Source organism: Stylophora pistillata, chromosome 3 (assembly GCF_964205215.1).
Source record: "Stylophora pistillata chromosome 3, jaStyPist1.2, whole genome shotgun sequence".
In the NCBI taxonomy this organism is placed as follows: Eukaryota; Metazoa; Cnidaria; class Anthozoa; order Scleractinia; family Pocilloporidae; genus Stylophora; species Stylophora pistillata.
In genome coordinates, this window is record NC_142521.1 from 41,822,734 (window position 1) to 41,843,464 (window position 20,731).

The window sequence follows — 20,731 nt, forward strand, 5'->3', positions numbered from 1 at the left end:
TGTCCTCACGTGTCTAACATTGTGTTTCTTCAGTAGTATACTTATGGGGTGCAGTGATTATGACGAAATTGAAAGCCTCCAAATTTTCTTTATTTTTCCGATTGCTTGTTACTTTGTAGGTTGCCAGCTGTGTATGGGTCATGCTATGGATGATGATCTTCTTTCTTTGGTAAAAAACAGAAGTAAATGGTATCATCAATGACTTATTTCTGCAGAGCGCTATGCTTTTCCAAGTCCAGCAAACGGCTGCTGTCCTTCAAGTAAGGCTAGATGATGACGAAGCCACCTGGAAAAAAAGAGGTGAAACCTATCCTGGAAAGACTTAAGGCCATTGAAAAAGACATCGTGTGTGAGAAACCAGGTAAGTCGTTCTGAGATTACAGAGGATGAATGTGATTCTGTTTCAGGCTTGATCGGGAGGGGATGGGAGAGTCGAGCGATACGAACATAAGTGGGCACAACCCCCCTAGTTACCTCCTATTGCGCAGGTTCAAAATTCAACCCCTCGTTGATGATTTGGACAATTTAACAAGAAAAACTTGATAAAGACATTATGCGTCTATGAATTTAAAGTTTCAACATCTCCACGGGCAACAAACGTGCTTTTGACCGTCGTCCGTGCCCGGGCATGGGGGATTTAGACTTTGCCTGGCAGAGGCGGATAATTTGAACTGGAAGTGTCAATTCTTTCCACCAGAATTCAAGTGTTAAATACCTAGGTATGGAGGTGTTTAAAGGGTAAATAGTTTACTTTTGCAAGCAAATGGCTCATAAGAGGAGGTCTACAAAATCTATGTTTTCAGGCTCGGTCAGATGTGTAGATAGGCACAATCACTGATTTTTCCTTTTACAAAAAAATTGGCCATCAAATCTGGTACTTGGCGAGGGCATTTAAACTCAATTTTAGCCCTGGGGTACAGGGCTTGTCTGGGGGGGGAGGGGTGTTGAAGCTTCAAATTCATAGACGCAGATTCTTTTCAAGTTCAGTGCCATGGAGATCTACTGAACAACAGGGTTTTCATTGGGTGCTTTGGGGAGAGGATCAACAATGGAATAAAACAATAATAATCATCGGTAATGTTTTCAACCATCCGCAAGGGGTCGTAAATGAAACAGATTTATTTTCTTCTGACATTTTATTTTCTGGTTGAAACGTAGAAGAAAACATGTCTCTGGCTAACTCAAAAGATAAGTGTCCACTACAGGCTGGGTTCTGAAACTGATGTCTTGGGATTGAAAGATGTCTTTTTAAATCTTGTTTGAAGTCATTCCTCGTTGTAATTTCTATTTTGGCCATAAGAGAAATAGGTAATTAGGGTTGTCATGGGAACTTCAAACGGTTACTTTTGCCGCTAAACGACTAGTAATCCCTCCTTTTCGGTAAAGTCCATCGCGCGAGTGAAAAAAATATCAGTGAAAAAAAAACTTGACGTTAGCGCGCCGCGGGAAGCTCTTGCAGTGACGCCGATGCGCCGCGGGAAGCTCTTGCAGTGACGCCGATGCGCCGCGGGAAGCTCTTGCAGTGACGCCGATGCGCCGCGGGAAGCTCTTGCAGTGACACCGATGCGCCGCGGGAAGCTCTTGCAGTGACGCCGATGCGCCGCGGGAAGCTCTTTCAGTGACGCCGATGCGCCGCGGGAAGCTCTTTCAGTGACGCCGATGCGCCGCGGGAAGCTCTTGCAGTGACGCCGATGCGCCGCGGGAAGCTCTTGCAGTGACACCGATGCGCCGCGGGAAGCTCTTGCAGTGACGCCGATGCGCCGCGGGAAGCTCTTGCAGTGACGCCGATGCGCGCGGGAAGTTCTTGCATTGACGCCGATGTTCTACACGAGCTCCACGAGTGAGGCCTACTTCACGAGCGCCTAGTCTATTCCGCTGCCGTTAAAAGATGGCATCAAAGTTTGCTTCAAGTGTCTCTCCTGGAGCCTCCGTCGCCCTTATGCAGCAGAATAATTTCTGGTCAAGGGCGTCAGGACCCTGGGGACGGGATTCCTTTAATTCACTCTGAGAACTTTACCAGGAGTCCAAGTAAAAGGGAGGAAAAACAAAGAAAGGCGAACTTCAGGGAGTGATTAAATAAAGCTCGATATTTCTTCAAAAAACGTTTTTTTCTCAGTAATCTGTACATCGTAACCAACACCATCATTTAAACATGTGAATGTTATGTTTCACAACGATTTACTTTAAATCCATTGTGTCTCCCAGTTTAAGGAACTTTAAAACTTGAACTTATCGCTTTATACGTATGATGTGCGATCCTCGCAGTAGATAGCGCTATTTATGCAATAGCGAAAATCAGACCTGAAAAAAATCAGGCCTGTACGGGACTCGAACCACTGACCTCTGCGATTCTAGTGCAGTGCTCTACCAATTGAGCTAACAAGCCGTTAAGTTGATTCGTAATAAACCCGTGAAAGTGATAAATGAGATGCAATGAATATATGAAGTTCATATATTTTTTTTATTTTTTATATTCATTGCATCTCATTTATCGCTTTATGTTTTTTTTTTCTTTTTCCTAACGAAGTATGAAGCCGTCTCTTAGCTTTTAAAATTAACTTTATTTTAAAACTTCTTTGTATATTCGTTTGAATAAATGATTCATACGATAGAGCCAGCGGCTAACTACTGCCAGCCAGCTGCAGATTAAAATTGTAAAAATGGTGAGAGGAAAATTTTTTTGTTTTCCCCAAACAGAAGCACCCCCTTTTGATGTGCAAATTTGTCGGCGTAAACTTGCAGCGCATTACAAAAGAACCGCCACGGTGCCCACCTCTGTGTGGTCCAAAACATCTGCCGTGAACATTCACCAGATCTACACTCGACTGTCCTGGGTGAAAGAGGAACAAACCCCAGCTGGGCCATCACGTGCTGAGCTAAATCACTACACTGATGTTCTCGCTAAAAATAAGAACGGATTGCCGTCAAACAGGATACTCGTACAAGAGGCAGACTGGAATCGGGAAGAGCACGTTTGTGAAGAAACTGGCAATGGACTGGGCTGAACTTGACGAAAACAGGTTGACAGATGAACAGAGAGCTATCCTGAAGAAGTTCAAGCTTGCTGTTGTAATTGATCTCAAAAGAGTATCCAAACACCAAAGCCTCAGAGATGTCATAAGCGCCTCTCATATATTTGCCGAGGAGGACACAGCCATGAAAGACGGCCTGCTGAGTTACATCTCTCAGAATCAAGACAAAGTTCTCCTGGTTTTTGATGGTTACGATGAGTATCATTACGCATGGAACTCTGAAATATTTGAGATATTCAGAAGAGATAAACTGAGGAACTGTTGTGTGTTGATAACAACTCGAATTTCCAAAGCTGACGAGCTGGTAGAATTTCAGGACGTGCATGCATGCTGAGATCACTGGTTTCAGTGAGGAGGACAGAGAGGCCTTTATGATCAGAATGCTTGGTAGCGAGATGGAAGCATTAGCTTTAAGAGTTCATCTACTCATGCGAGGCGTGACAGATTTGGTGAGAGTTCCGCTACTTCTACTTTTCTTTTGCTTTTTGTGGAAAAATGGAAAGTTACGGAACTTTCCTAACTCGAAAACAAAATTGTACGTAGCGATCATCCAGTATGTTTTGGATCATAATGAAGGGAAATGTTCTCCTTCTACTTTTCGCAAAGTTGAAGATTTCAAAGGTATTCTGGTTGAATCGGAAAGGTGGCTTTAGAATGCCTTTTAAATGACGATCATGTATTCGAGTACGATCAACTGTCCGCTGTCATCCTTGATGAAAAACCTCGGATTATGGGCTTACTTCAAGTCAATGAATATGCAGAAAATATTCGACCAGCAGGGATGGTATCGTTTATTCACAAGAGCATACAGGAGTTCTTAGCAGCGTGGTACATCACCCACTGATGTGTCGTTCATGGAAATCTCGGTCAAATCAACGACCGCGCCCGAACCTTGAACGACTGTGAGTCATTGGAGAATGTGTTCCAGTTTATTTGCGGTTTGTCATATGATGGATCATTGAAGGTTTTTGAACACGTGACATCAGTTAGAGTCTGTGACTCTGAACTGGATTTGTCAAAGACAGTACCTGATGAACAAAGCGAGAAAGACGTGACACTATGTGACGTCACTGACAAGCAGAGGAGTTTTATTGGCCTTGTCTACGGTTCCTTGAAAGAAGTTGAATCGAAAACTGAACATTTTAGACATTGTTTAAATTGCACCGAGGGGATCATTTTTCTTCCGCCGTATGGAAGATCAATTTATGACATTGTGCCGGAACGGAGAATTTTAAATGAAGTTTCAATTTGTGTTGTGGTTTTCCTTTATCGCTGGGGCAATGAAAATATAACAGCGCTATAGGAGTCGCTTGAGTTTCTCAATTGCTTACATATTCCGCTTAAAAACAACTGAGAATTCGGCGGTTGTTTCAGTTGAAGAACTTTTAAAGAAATTCAAAGCAGTCAAATGTAACAGGTATTGTGACTTAGTTTGCATCCTTCATTTCCACACTGAGTGGTCAGTCATTCTTTTACTTCACTGAACTGGATCTGTGTTGTGATGACCATGCCAAACTGTTCACTGAGAGTTTCGCTCCATCTCATTCCGCAAGTTTGTGTCCTCAACCGTCGCCGCTGAAATTCCTTAGCTCTCTACGCATTGGTCCAGAGGTTAACGAGCAGTTAACCGTACGCAGTTTTCGTATAAGAGATTGAAAAAGTTTCAAAAGAATTTCAATGGGTCAAGTGAATGAGAGTGCTTTCGAATGCCTGAAACAAATACCAAATCCTCATACGTGTCAGTTGAGGCTTGATGGCTGTTTCCGTTACCATTCGTTGACACCGTCTGAGGCATTGAAGCTCGTTGGTTTGTTACGACAGTTCAAAAACCTCATCCAATGCCGCCTTTACTTGGGTGACTGCTGTGCTGAAGCAGAAAACGAACTGGTTTCCAGTATCACACACAAGACTCTTCAGGAACTGAGATTGTCTCACTTTAGATTAACTCCAGCAATAGCTGCGGCACTCGGTCGGTCACTTCCTGAAATGTCATCTCTAGAGAAACCCTGTCTAGAAGTCTGGAAGATGAAGAGAAGCGTACAAGTGGAGGACATGAAGGCACTATTTGAAGGATTCAACAAACCATTTCTAGCTTTCAAGGAGCTCAGGATCTCTGGTTTCAGCCTCAGAGGTTGCCTTACTCCACTGACTGAGTGTTTTCACTTTTTCCCCTGCTTGTTGAGGGTAGATCTTACTCGTTCAAAGGTGGATGAACGTGACTTGCGTGGTTTAGTATGTAGTTTGGAACCCATTCCTAATCTGAGGTCCCTGTGGCTAGTTGGCAATCCGATGGGTGACAAAAACAGGGTGGAATCCATCGCGAAACAAGCACTGCCTCATGTTGGTCTTCATTACTAGTAACACCAGTTTCATTCAGTAAGTGAGGAGTAGAAACGAGGACTGACGGAAAGAATGATTGTGATCAGTGTTGTGTGACTTTAGCTTCTCGTCCCAGTACCACGCAAAAATACATTTTTGAGCAAAGAACTTGAACACGTCACAGTGAAAGTCTATGGAACTGTTTTTGAAGTTTCCCCCGTAAAAAATTTTTTGGTTTTTGACAAATTTCGGTTAAGATACTCCAACATATAAGGTTTTAACGAGAGCACAAGTCGTACACGTGACAAGAAATGCGTAGCAGAATAAGAAAGATGTTCTTTTATGAATTTAGTTGAGTTTTGAAAGTCAGCAGTTTTTGTACGCGAAAAGGTTGCTCAGTAAACCTTAAGGTACGCTCTATGACTTTTTTGTGTTTTACTTTTCACCCGAGATATTGTGATGTTTTGTTAACTACCAAGGTAGTTGTGGCGAAGCTCACAGTTTTCCCCGAGCTTCGTTGGCTGATCAAATTGTGTATATACTTGAAGTTTCATTTTGTTTTGGTAAGATGTACGACCCTTACAACCCTTTTAAACTTAAAAGTTCTGTATGCAGGCATCTCAGAACTTTTGCATTTTGTTGTGGTGAAGATTTTATCAAATTAAGTCAACCGATGAAATCCTTTTTCTGCAGCAGCCGCGGTTCTCGTTCGATAGCCTCCAGAAGTGTCGTCCATACAATATTAAATATTTTATCTGGGGCGGTGGGAGGCTCTACACTAGTGAGGGAAGTAAAGACATTCGTTACTGATGGCTTTTTCTTTTCAAATTATTCTAGAAATGTATTTATTTCGAAGGAGCAACGTGTATGCATTTTCAGAATAACATTGCCTTGCATTGAGTATAAAAATGACAGATTTTACTTCAAAGACTTAGTGTTACCTTTCTTTAGCTATTATGTCATAGTTTACCGGCATACTTCGAGTTTTTTAGTTCTAATCATTTTCAGCCTAAGGCTGTGTGTAAAAGGAAAACAGCTTTGCATATTTAAATGGTAAATTTTTTTTTGCGACTGCCGTAAAGACGTGAAGAGAACATTCAGGATGAAAATATCCTCTAATTATTCAGTGGGAGGTGATTTATTTTTATTCCCAACAACGATATTTCCTCAAATATGAGCCCACGTTCTGATACGGATCCACCCGAATCAGGGCCCATGCCCTTGGCCCTCTTGACTAAGCCTCCTCTTTCCTCATTTTCGCAAATAGTAAGGATACAAGAGAAATCGATTCCTACTGTCACTTTATTCATTACGTTTTCAGTTTCGAGTGCAACACAATCAGTAGAGGAAAATAGTTTCCTTTCCGTAAAGTCCCCTCCAGTTATTGAATTTCTGTCTACTTGGATATTGTAGCTTTTGTCTTTTAATTGACGATCTGGTCAAAATAAAGCTACCGTTTGTTGAAAAGAAAATTAATGTAAGCCCTCACCCCCCTACCTCCAGCACCTCATATAGTACCTTCAGTGCCTTAGCTTCAATACATCTTGATATTTTATCTCTCCTGCTGCTTTGGTTTGTTTTGTTTCTCATTTTTTAAGTTCCCATTTCTGCAGTGTTTCTGTTGGTGTTCCATTTTCACTTGACTTCTCTGTAATTAGATTTGATAAAAATGTATTCTGTATGAATAAATCATTTTCAGTCCTTTTCCAACCCCTGATAATTTGAAGTGCCGCTAGCTCAAGCCTTTTTCAATTTCCTTTAGGGTTCGAGTTCAACGTTCTTCACCAACCGGGAGGTCTAAGGTCTGTATTGGGTAGGTCTTGGATACTGCCCGGGGTCGTAGGCAACGGGCCGCATTCCCAATGCAGACCGACCTTGGCTAGTGAAAAACATCTCTTTTTCTTAGCGAATTGGTTTCCAAAAGATCCCGCACGACTTAGGGCTACAATTTCCAGGGTAAATTCGGGAAGATCCTCCATAAACCAGGGTCAGGTATGTTAATTGAAAAATCTTTGCCGAAAATAAATGTGTTGTTTGATCGTAAAGCGAACTCGCGTGTGGCCATCCATCTCTGTGTTTTGCATTTCATGTCAATAAAGCTGGACATTCAAGCTATAAAGTTTAGTCGTTGTTTAATAAACCCGTATTCTAAACAATCCTAAATTTAGCTAAACCTTTTTATCGGGACATTCATTTTTGTGACCAGTGTCAAGAGGGCAGAAAGTTTACGATGGAAGGACATTTATTTCATTAAATCAAACCTCTTGCGCAGAAAGCCTGGTGCCCACTGATTGCGTAAAACCGTGTAAACAACCAGCCATATAAGTCTTGAAGAGCTGATTCATCATAAACGTGTTGTCAAAACTGAAACAAAAACGAGTAAACAAACATTCAATCAAAATTAGAGGAAAGGTCAAGATTACAACAGGAAGTGAACAAAGTTAGATAGGAGCAACGCGGACTGACTTTATCGCGTAGGAGATTGGAGCTAGTATTCTCGATGGGTATGTGTGGACTTACAAGTAAATCGTGATTTCGTTACTTGGAATACGAGGAACAGGTGATCGTTACGTGTGGATTCTTTAGGAAGAGTCAAAGCTGCAAGGTATGTGTAATTAAATAGGGTTTCACTCAGATAGTTATCTCTTTCGGCGTCTGCATACGTAAATTTGAAGTAAAGTTTGCGTCTAATTAAGAAAGTAAATCAAACTTCCGCCTTTGAGGCAAATTTAGTTTCGATTTCGTTACTGAATAAAAAATTCTCTGCCTTCTCTTTCGCTTTTGTGGATACATTTAGGATGTTGTTAACGACATGTTTGAATCACAGCTTTTTTGCTGCCCTCGCTATGTTTGCTTTTGAATTTAATGCTACAGCTCTGACTCTGTTCGTAAATAAAGAAGTATCTTAATTGAACATTTACATGTTGTGCCTAATGGAGAGCCAATGCGACAAGACTTCCTAAATTTAGTTATTCACAAATTACTGTGAAACCACATAACATAAAATTACATACTTATTGCATGAAACCCACAGGATCAAGTGTATAGTAAGATATCTGAGATGTTTTTTCCTATTGTTGTGTTATTCCTAAATTGTTATTCTAAGCATGCTGACCAAGTAGAGCTCACGTTAACGTTCTTATCTCTTCTACAACTTGTCTGAATCTAAATCATTAATCATGTTTGAACACAAGTGTAAAGTGGGAAGAATATTCACGTAGTGAATATGTCATAAATCTACAGAACAGTAGCTGTATTTTTATTTATTACGCGTTAGATATCCTCTGTATTGACTTGTCAGGACAAAGTGACCTTCACTGAATAACGTTTAAAGACAAGATTTGCAGTTTTCTGTGCATTGTTGATTAAAGGAAAATATTTCGTAGCATCTTAGACAGATTTCTGCCTTGTCAATCAGCTGCTTTCTGATCTATCTCACTGTTCTCCAGCTATATAAACATGACGAAAACCACATTTTCTTTAATGTACCTGGTTAGAGTTTATTACTGGTCAGACAAATTATTGTTTCTCAGACACCCATTAGAGAGCTCCTAAGTGTGTAGATTTGTTTTAGCAGAACTACTTTAATTACTGTTCTTTTTACTTGCAAGATCTATAAGTATATGAATTATAGTGGTCATGCGTCACTGTCAGTGATGCACCGACTCTGATGTCGCTGACAGTGATGCATGCATGACCATGATAAAAATGATAGACACGAGAAAAGCTGTTCATTTCTGATTAGCTAGAAAACAGTGTAGATCTCATGTAACTTAGGACGCAAATTGGTTTGCAAATGCAGTTAACAAATAGTGCATGTTCAAAGTAAAGCTTAGCTTGTTCAAGGTGTGCTCAGAGTAGGTGTCTCAGGTTTCAAAATAATGATTGGGTTCTTCTAGATGCTGAGCTTTCATAATTGAATGTGATTTTCAGGGAATAGTTATGTTTACTTCAAATACTTCCAAGTTCACAGATGAAAGTAATTTGTCATGTAAAAGTTAAAATTTTACAACTTTAGCCAATGGGTGGAGAGATCTTCGTGTATATTTTATTAAGCAAAATTTTTCACGCTTGTTTTGTTTTTATGCTTTCCTTTTTTCATAATTTATCTAGTATTAATAAGTATGAACATGTTTTCTTGAGTAATTTGATTTAAATAAGATGTATTGATTTTTCAGACTACAAATTGCATAAGCCCTTATACAGTTTTATTCATCTGAAACTTTACCCTTTCTAATATTTATACCAAAAAGTGCATTCAAAATCATGTGATAGCCTGTAATAATTTTAGCTATGAGATTTTCATGATAAATCTGACCATGTCCACCAGTTGATAGTTTTTTTTCCTTTTTCAGATCACTTTTCTTTTAAAGTAAATAGTTTTATGTTTACTTAATCCTTTGACTCCTAAGAGTGACTTGCATCTAATTTCTCCTTACAATATCACCCCTGAATCACACATTAACCCATTAACGTCCAGTGCGCCCGTATGCGCCCATGGGGACCCACACTCTTTCTACGCCCTGTGACGTCATCAATTTTAACTCTGGAGCACGAATTCGAGCATGTACTTGAACGGGTTGAAAATATCTTGCAGACGATACCAGAATGAGCGCAATTGAGTGGAGGAGATTGGAGAAATAGCCAAAAAACCGTGTCACTTTGACTGGAAAATCTGCACGAAGATCGTGTTTCACTACCCACCTACCTTTCCGAGCATGTGCTTTGAAAATAATGAGTAGTTTCTGAAAAATCTCTACACCAAAATGAAGCCTACTCAATTTCCAGCAAGTGAGGAGAAACTTTAGGCAAGGAGAGGGGAAAAAAAGGGCAGGAGAAAGAGAGAAAAGCAGAAGTCGTAAGTGGGGCGTGACTTTTCAACCCAAAAACTATGTCGAAATTTTGCTCTCTGCGCGTGCCCGAGATTTTGAGGCCGCCATTTTGCATTTGGATCGAAAGGCCGTCGAGTGCATGAGCTGTCAAGTGGTTTTTGGTAAGTTCGAGCTTTTAAAACCCCAACAGTGACCCCAAATCTGCTGGACTAGCTTCAAAACACGGTTTTCCACAAAAGCTGCGGCCGTTAATGGGTTAACAAAGAAGCAAGTTTTTTCGGAAAAATCCACTTTTTGGCATTAAGCAATCAAATCGGTTAGGGTAACGTAAAATCAGGTCAAAAAGTTAGGGTTAGGGTATCTTTTAGGGTTAGGGTTAAGGTCAGGAGAATAAAGGAAATGATCAGCCACTAGAGAAGCTCTTGATTGTTAAACAGATTCTCCTTGTCAGCACCTCAGGAAATGTCTGCAGAACAGTATGGAGAATATACATACTGATATTACAGAGTAAAGGGTTAAAAGGAGAAATTTCTCTTTGGTAATTTTACTCTGGGGAGTGAAAGATTATCTGGGAAAGATTATCTATGTTGCTGTTGCACCTCTTCAATCAGCGTTTTTTTTTTTAATTAACTTTTTTCTTAATTTGAGGTTTATGACCATTTGAAAAAAAACAAATTTTGAAATAAATACTCCAGACCATTTATCAAAAAAAAAAAAAAAAAAATAGAAAACAAGTTGAAAACCAGCACTGAACACCTTTTGCATCAGACTCTTTCTAAATTCAACTCTTTCTAAATTTTCCATGGCAAATGATAACATGACTGGACATGTAGAACAAAGAAAAAACTTGTACAAATTAAACGAATTGCATGAGATGTTAAGTTTGAACTGTCAATCTCTATTAATTTAGGCACTGTTGGGAGAGCACTGAGACTGAAGTCTCACATATTGAGTGCAATACAGTGGCACACAAATAGTTTTAGTGTTATGATCTCACACTAAGACATTATTTCTACAGCAGCGTACAGTGTGCTATTTTGAAATAGCACACTGCTGCTTTTGTTAATTACCTAGATTAGTGTAAAATAAAGTTATAACCTCCTTGTTTCCTATGTTAACTTGCTTTGGACACTTTCCAACACTGGAAATTCTCTCTAGGAATAAAGGAATACATGTCTCAACCACTTCATTTTTTCACAATTTTCCCCAATTGGTAGGTGATTCCTGGGGTATCAAGTAAACTCTTTGCCGGCAAATCAACATGAAATCTTTGAAAGAGAGTCACATGATTTGTTTTAAAATCGAAATTTGTAATTTTTGTTTGGTGAAAGAACACTCACATTACAATCTTGTATGCATCATTAGAAAGTGACAACTTTATTATTATACTTCTGTTGTGTTCATTACTTTTTGTTTGAGTGGATAGGTTTCTTATTTTTGCTTACAAAATCATCAGCACATTGAGTAACAAGCACTTACTTTAGTTAATTAGGTGAATAGTTTTTGTTTATACTGAAACAAGGAGATAATAAAGCACAAAAACTGGATTTTAAATCATATATTACTCTGGCAACAATTACAATATTTTCAGGTGCAAATTGGGTATAAGCTGTTTCAAAGGATCTTCAGAGTTTGAGTTAAGCCAATCAGAGCGGGGCTTCAACACTCTTCACTGTTTTTAAACAGTATCTACTTAAAAGTATATACTAATTAGGTAAATTAGAATAGCAAGCAGGAAATTATGATGGTCTAGACTTGCAGATGCATTAAATTTCCAGCAGTGTATTTTGAGGTCAAATAGAATTTATGCTACTTTTAAAATAATTGAAATTTCTGTTCAACTTGGAGTTGCATGGTTCATAAGTAGGCTTGTATATACCTGCATGACCCACTCACAGGAAACCAGTACAATTTTCCATTAAGTTATGAAACTAGAAATAATCAATTTGAATCTTCAACATCCACTCCCCCGCTAATCCCCTGGGAGTTTGAACTTTTGAAGTTGCCTGCACTTATGTATGTCCAAGTACTTGATTTGATTGTTTTCTTTTCTTTCCTTTTTTTTGGGGGGGGAAAGGCAAATTTAGTGACTTTTGCGTAAACCTTTTCTTTTGAAGGATCTGCAGCTTGGGAAAATGAATTTTTTTACCTTGTTTAAACAACTTCATATTAGGAAAATAAGATATGTTTACTCTGCTGGAAGGACTTGACAATTCGGGTTCAAATTCCCCACCTGATCGAGAAGAGGTTCTAATTCCCTTTCCACAGGCACAGATGACAAATATGGATTAGCCATCTTTAAACTAGAAATGTTTTTATGCTGCTACACTGGGTTACATGTGATGTTTCATAGTAAGGGGTTGCCACTAATCTTTTCCATCTGAATGATATACCTGTGACAGCTACTGAGTGAGTGGCAAAAGTCTGTTATATTTTCATAGCACTTGATATAAATTAATATTTATATTCAATTTTTTGTGAGATGATGGGAACCTAAGGCCAACCATGTTTAAATAGAGGAGAGAATTGCAAAAGGCACATGGCTTTGGGGTGGAGGCAGACAGGATTTCCCAGTGGGGTGGTTTAGTATCTTGTAGGAAACATATAGACCACACGGAATCCGCATTGCAACGCTACCTTTATTCTCTCGCACACTTGCCCTATATACATTACACAGCATTACCCACGTGCCTCATACTAATTAGATTATGTCATCACCGATATTATTACACAAACACTAAAGGTGGTCCTACAACACACCAGCTTTTAATGCTCATAAGGGGACATTTCAATTGTTTTCTTTTCCTGTGATTAGCTCTTATAGCTCTTCCTTAATTGATTAAGTGAGGAGCCATATGTATGTGAGGTCCCCCCTTCTTGCCCCCTCCCCCAACCCCATAACCTAGACTTAAGAATAGTTGCAGCAGACCCATTACACTTGGAGGGGGTGGGTGGGGCTGTAATGGATAAAATGAAGCTTATTGATGTGTAACTTAATTAATACCAAGAATAGATTAATATAATTGTTCTTAACTTTGTGATCTACATTATTTCTAAATGTTTTCTCTTGTAGTCTAAATGCAACAGATTGTTACTTATAATAATGCCATTGATAATTATGCTGAGGTCAATTATGTAGAAAATATCTCTTTTCAAATAAATTTAACTAAGATGTTTTTCAAGTATTCCACTTTTATTCCAATTCATTGGTATGTTAAATTGTTGCAGAAAATCCAACTACCTTAAAGTGGGAATCAATGGTCTGAAAATCAATTTGACTCAAATACTGAATTTTCCTTGTTGTTTTTTTTTTTAGATCCTGCTACTGGCACATGAATGGTCACAAATTCCGCATTGCTTCAGATATTTCGAAGGAAACAGAGCAGCGATGGATGATTAATTAGTATAATTTCAGGCGTTGAACTCCGCCTGTTATGTAGTTATAGAAAGTCATTCAAAAGAGGAAAACCACAAAAGATCTTCTCAAACAGGTAATTATAACTATTCTGTGGTGTTTCAAAGTACGCAGCTCCTGGTTTCCAATTCTAATTTTCCTAATTCAGGAATAATTTAGATAGATTAGAATCGCTGTCTTTCAGAGTTTATGCTAAATTCTCAGGAGGCAGTCTTACGCACACAGTGGAAGATGGCTGCCATTGTTTTTTTTTTTTTTCAATTTCTGAAGCATGGACATTGATCCATCCAGAGGTTGCTAAAAGAAATAAAAAATTTAACAGTGCACTATCAGATTTTGAGCCTGGTTGGCTTGTGGACAAGCCCTAACATCAAATTTTGTCTATAGAGAATAGCATTGATGTTACTTTGTGGTCACACCCGCAATATATGAGTTTAATTCTAAACAGTCACCAATCGTTGCATAAGGATTTTCTTGTAACGATTGATGAGTATGTCAACCTTAAGGTTTAGCTGAATTTCATTTCACATGATGAGATGATGTGATTCTCCATGAAAGATCGTCAAAAGGATATTTACTTTAATTCAGGCCACTTTATTTATTTCCTCACACAGTTAATCGTCTCAAACAATTTCCAAAAAACAAATGGAGTTACCCTACTTTTAATAGAAGAAGTTAATACATGTGCATAAGCACCACCTGGTGATTTGACCTCTGGACTCTGATCAAGATGTTGAGTCTGGAGCCATAGCCACTGTCTTGTACGAGTGTTCCTGGGTAAGACACTTTACTCTCACTGGCGGAGTGTTCCTCCCCACTCAGGAGTAGAAATGGATATCAGAAAACTGTTAGGAAACTAATAAAAATGATGAATTATGCCAGGGAGGAACGGAGGGACTATTTGTTCCTATGAGGAACTTTCATCCTGTCCAGAAAGGAGAACTTATTTATAAGCTCCCGTAATACTTGGCCTGTCGCAGCTTCCTTTATTTTGAAATCACTAAGAAATTATCTAAAGCTAAATTAGAATCAAAACTGTATCCTTATGTATTCTTATTTCTCTGCAGAAATCCAATAGTTTGCATGTTATACTCCTGATGGGAAAATTTAACCACTTATTCTACTGATGGAGACAGATAGGTGTGGTCAGACAAAGGAGGAGTCTGGTAATATCACTGAAGTTATAGTTATACCTGATGATCCTCCTTCACCACAAGACATTGCTGGTCCATCCGTTTCATTCAGTTCTTCTCCTGTAGCATCATCTTCAAGAGTTGCCGATACTCTGCAGTTACCTTCTGTGGACCTTGTCACCAGACGTGACTCAGCAGCCTGTCACTTGAACAGACCACCACAGCCACCTGTGGAGAATCGGAGAATCGCGAGACGGGAGACTCAGACTGTAGGTGAGTCAACTGTCAATGCTTCAACTTCATTGTGCAGACCTCACAATGTACTAGCAAGAAAAAGAAAGAGGATAGTGGCACTAAGCTACAGAAAGCAAGATCGATTCGAGTGTTGTATATTTATAAGTAATGTGCCCAGTATTGCCAATCAACGTGCCAGAAAAGGGCTGCATTTTATTAAATACATTGTCATTTCTTGTGTTGTTAAGCCAGTTCATTTGCTTAATTTAAGCACCCAAAATGCACCAGATTGCATCCCAGAGCACTCAAATGTTCAAAATTTCCCAGGGGGCATGTCCCCAGACACCCCCTAGTTGTTCGCACCTTCGGCACTCAAGTTGGGGGCTACGGGCCCAAATTGTCTCCGCCTCCTTCCCTTTCATCGACTTCAACTTTCTTTGAAAAGGAAAACCCTGAATGAAGGGATGATATCTTAACTTTTCACTTGGTTTCCAGTATTGAACTTTCACAGGTTTTGTGCTAACTAAGTTGACTGGTATCTTTTGATCTACCTCAAATGAATTTGTAAATACAAGCAAATACAAAATTTTGTCAAAATATTCCCTTTTACTTAAAGCACATGACAACAAAGCAAAATTTCAAGGTGATTCTTTCATTTCAAATTTGAAGCTACATGCTTAATTTAAAGTAACTTTGAGGGAAAATGACATCAGAAATCTGTACTATAACATATTTATTTGATCTTCAAAACCCCATAGATGGTGGGCTATAGATGTCAGATCTCTTTTTATCTATGCACAGGAGTAAATATTATGAATTGATTTATGAATGATTTTTTTTTTTAGGGATAAGTCATGGAAAGAGGAAATTGTCCTCAGGCTGCACTAACCAGGATCCTAAACAACCCAGAGTTACATCTCTGAACGTGGCAGGTTATTATTAATCTTGTTGGCTACAAATCAATCTTTTTACTTACATCTTTCAGAAAAGCAAATATTTGCTCATTCAAGAGTGAAGTCTTATGTATATTTTCCCAATAATAAGCAATTTAGTAACCAGTTTTCATGAGAATTTAACAGATTTATTTGATTAAATAGGCAAAAAGTTCATGTACATTTTTAAAGTGGTACACCAAACTAAGTAGCATTGCTTGTGCGATAAGGAAGTAAAAATATCTTCTATCGCGTTTATCACTTCCTTGGTAACATTGACAAAATGCGAGGCAGCTATTTTGAAGTTTTGCACCCATGCCATAATCACCTCGTGCAGGGTGATTAAAGCGAGATATGATGCAATCCCTGACCAATCAGAGTGCCTGTACCTCTGTTATCACCAGCACAGTAATTATACTAACATGAACTATCAGTGCTGAGGTCTGACTTCTCTGCCAAAGCCGAAGGCTGAGGCAGATAACACAGACGCATAGTTTGACGATTTATGATGTCATGCAAAAACCAAAGTCTGTGATTGTTTTATTACACATTTTTTAAACAATCTGCTATAGAAGACACTTCTCTGAGTTTGCAAAGTCAAAAATAGTACATGGGCAAGGGGCTAAGAAACTAGGTAAACTTTGAACTCAAAATAATAACCCAATATCTGCTGCAGTTTTAATTGTAGGGCCGATGTATATTAATTGTAGTTATAATGTTGTTAAGGAGAAGATAAGCTGAAGTTTTGCTTTAGAACATTTGTTTAATTGATTTGGAATAATTTTTATTTGATGAATAATGTTCTTGGAGCACTTAGCTGTTATTAAGAAAACAACACTAAGAGCCAATTCTAACCTCTGTATGTTTATTGTTACGTAGTTCACCTACAAAAGTGAGCAGATTCTTTGTCATCTTTTCTTGCTTTGGTGCTGAGCACTGATTGGCACAGCAGATTGAAGTTGGAATCATTGTCTGTTTCCTATAATTTGATTGGTTGATCTTGTTTAAGAGACCCAGGTAACACTTTGAGGTCATTATTAAAGTTATTCTTTTTTTAGTCAAACAAGGTACACCAACAGATGATGAATTAGAGGAACTAGGCAACGAAATTGCTGAAAAGTGGATGAAACTTGGGCGTCGCTTGGGGTTTAACGAGCCAAAACTTCAGGATATAGAGCAAAACCACAGGCAACTATGTGAGAAAGGATACCACATGTTAATGGACTGGAAACAGGAGAATGGTTCTGCTGCAACTTACCAAAATTTGAATGTTGCTTTGCAGCATAAACTCGTGCAGTGTAAAGGCTTAGCAGAACAAATTTGTTATAGACATGGTAATCATTTTTATTAATACTAGTTGATAGGAAATTATCGTTATTGAATTATTGCATGTCGGTGAAATCTGAATAAAGCAGACCCCCGTATTGAGAGGACTTACAGTTATACAGCGGCCACCTCTCTAAAGATGAGGAAGACACAAAAATAGGAAGCCTATCTACGACAAAAAAACCCAGTAGTGTTACCACATTCTTTGAAAGAGGTACAAAGTTTAATTGTCGAGTGGCTAAGGGTTTACAAAAAGGATGTCATCAGTTTTGTTCATAAGACATGTTGAACCTCAAACTACAAGAGACAAAACGCCTGTACTTTGTTTCCAATTGTATTTTGAATGGAATAACGTTTTAGCAATTCCTAAATCAGTCCGTTAACAAGAAGAAAGAGGCTCAAAACAAGATGAATTAGGAAGCCAAGATACATGTATTGATGCTTAAACAGACCGATAAGTTCACGTTACTGGAACTTGTTACTAACAAGCAGAGGAGGTTCATTAACCTTGTCTACAATTCCTTTAATGAAGTTGAATCAAAAACTGAACTCTTAAGACATTGTTTAAAATGCACCGAGGGGATCATTTTTCTTTGGCGGTATGGAAGATCAATTAGTGACCTTGTGCCGGAACGGAAAATTTTAAATGAAGTTTCAATTCGTGGTGTGGTGTTCTGCGATCGCTGGGATTGTGACGAAATGATAGTACTATGCGAGTCGCTTGAGTTTCTCAATTGCTTACATATTCCGCTAAAAGCGACTGAGAATTTGGCGGCTGTTTCAGCTAAAGAACTTTTAAAGAAATTCAAATTAGTCAAATGTGAAGGTTATTGTGGATTAGGTTGCATCCTTCATTTCCACAGTGGTCAGACACTATTTTACTTCTCTGAACTGGAGTTGCGGTGTGATGCCCATGCCAAACTGTTCAATGAGAATCTCGCTCCATCTCATTCCGCAAGTTTGTGTCCAAAGTCGTCATCTCTGAAATTCCTTAGATTTGTACACTTTGCGTCAGATATTAACGAGCCAACAATGCGCAGTTTTAGTACCATAATTAGAGATTGTAAGAGTTTCGAAAGCTTGGAAATGGATCATTTGAATGAGAGTGCTTTGGAATGCCTGGAACAAATACCAAATCCTCTTACGTGTCGGTTGGTGCTTGGACGCGTTTTCCGTATAGAGTTGTTGACATGTTCAGAAGTATTAAAGCTCGCTAGTTTGTTACCACGGTTCAACAACCTCATCAAATTTCGCCTTCATTTACAGAACTGCTATGCTGAAGTAGGAAACAAACTGGTTTGTAGCATCACACACAAGACTCTTCAGAAACTGACACTGTGGGACTTGAGAATGACTCCAGCAATAGCCGCGGCACTTGGTCGGCCACTTCCTGAAATGTCGTTTCTAAAGAAACTCTGTTTATTTGGGAGGGAGGGAAGCACTGTACAAGTGGAGGACATGAAGGCTCTATTTGGAGGATTTAACAAAGTATTTCCAGCTTTAGAGACTTTCATGTTCTCTTGTTTCAGTTTCAGAGGTGGCTTTGCTCAAACTGACTGAGCGTTTTCACTTCTTTCCCAGCTTGCGGATGGTAGATCTTAGTCGTTCAAACTTGGATGAACGTGACTTGCGTGGTTTAGTGTGTAGTTTCAAATCCAATTCTAATCTGAGGAACCTGAGGCTAAAATTCAATCCACTGGGTGACACGAACAGGCTGGCAACTATCGTGAATCTCGAAATGCCGCTGGTTCGTGTTCATTACTAGTAACGCCAGGTTCATTCAACAAGTAAGAAGATAGAAATGAAGACTGACGGAAAGACTGATTGTGATCAGTGTTATGTGACTTGAGCTGCTCGTCCCAGTACCACGCATAAATACATTTTTGAGCAAAGACCTTGAACACATCACGGTCGAAGTTAATGGAACTGTTTTTGAAGTTTTCCTTCAATAATGTTTTGGTTTTTGACAAATTTCGGTTAAGATGCTCGAACATATAACGTTTTAACGAAAGCACAAGTCGTCCACGTGACAAGAAATGCGTAGCACAATAAAGATTTTTTGTAATGAATTTAGTTCTTTTGAAAGTCAGCAGTTTTTGAACGCGAATATGTTGCTCGGTAAACCAGACGTACGCTTCATGACTGTTTTTGGTCAGTAGTACTTTTCACCAGAGATATTCTGCTGTTTTGTTAACTACCAAGGTAGTTATGGCGAAGCTCACAGTTTTTCCCAACCTTCGCTCTATGAGAAATGTTTGCATCTCGGAGCAGATTATGTCCGCGGACAAATATCTTTGCCAAATGGAGGCTATTGTTAATATGAGAACAGACAGCGGAAACGTTTGCTGATCAAGTAGTGTATATACTTGAAGTTGCATTTTGTTTTGGTAAGATGCACGATCCTTACAGGCCTTTTAACTTAATAGTTCTGTATGCAGGCATCTCATAACTTTTGCATTTCCTTGTGTGCAGGATTTTATGAAAATGAGTCAACCGATTAAATTATTTTGTGCAGCAGCTACGGTGCTCGGCCGATAGCCTTCAGAAATGTCGTCCATATAATATTAACCGCCTCCCGGTTAGCTCAATCAATAGAGCGCTGGACTGTTGTGCGGGAGGTCGAGGGTTTGAGCCCCGGCCGGACCAACACTCAAGGTCTTAAAATAATTGAGAAGAATATGCTACCTTTCTATAACATCAAGAAATGGTTAGATATTCTAGTCTTCTCGGATAGGGACGAATAAATGGAGGTCCCGTCTCCTACAGGGTTAGGGGTAGAAGACGTTAATTTCCCACGTACGAGATTACTGTGTGATGGATGTCCTCCCCTGGGGTGGGATGGGCGGGTTAGGATTGATTGTAAAGCGCTGTTGATCTGTCATTGTAAATAGCGCTCTATAAGTGATTAATTGTTGTTAATTGTTGTTGTTATTAATTATTTTATCTGGGGCCGTGGGAGGCTCTGCACTAGTTAGGGAAGTAAAGGCATCAGCTAGTGATAGCCTTTTCTTTTTAAATTATTCGAGAAATGTATCTATTTCGAACGAGCAACTCGTGCATTTTCAGAATAACATTGACTTGAGTATAAAATTAGAGAGATTTTACTTCAAAAACTTAGAGTTACCATCATTAATTGATATGTCATAGTTTACCGGTATACTTCGAATTTTTGGTTCTAATTATTTCCGCTTACGGTTGAGCGGAAAGGAAAACAGTTTTGCACAATTAATAATTAATGGTCATTTTTTTTTCTTTGCGGCGGCCGTGAGGACGTGAAGAGATCATTTAGGATGAAAATATCCTCAGATAATTCAGTTCGAAGTGATTTATTTTTATTCCTTACAACGGTATTTTCTCAGATATGAGCCCACGCTCTAATAAGGGCCCACCCGAGTTAAGGCCCATCCCCTTGGCCCTCTTGACAGTTGGTTGAAAGGAAAACTAATGTAAACCCCCTCCCCCCGCCTCAATAAAGGCCACTCCTCCCAAAAGCGGCCTCTCCCTTTTG

The 20,731-nt window shown here is 39.1% G+C and overlaps 2 pseudogenes across 2 annotated transcripts in view; both read left to right on the plus strand.

Annotated features, from left to right (window-relative positions):
* Window positions 1–220: 220 nt before the first annotated feature.
* On the plus strand, window positions 221–6,279 carry LOC148736154 (NACHT, LRR and PYD domains-containing protein 7-like; annotated as a pseudogene). The gene is made up of 2 exons (XR_015998478.1): window positions 221–361; window positions 2,698–6,279. The product of XR_015998478.1 is annotated as an NACHT, LRR and PYD domains-containing protein 7-like (transcript).
* A 1,436-nt stretch (window positions 6,280–7,715) lies between these two features.
* Window positions 7,716–20,731, plus strand: part of LOC148736155 (uncharacterized) — a 165,913-nt pseudogene continuing 152,897 nt past the window's right edge. Inside the window, exon 1 of the transcript XR_015998477.1 lies at window positions 7,716–7,956. The product of XR_015998477.1 is annotated as an uncharacterized LOC148736155 (transcript). The remainder of the gene's footprint in view (window positions 7,957–20,731) is intronic.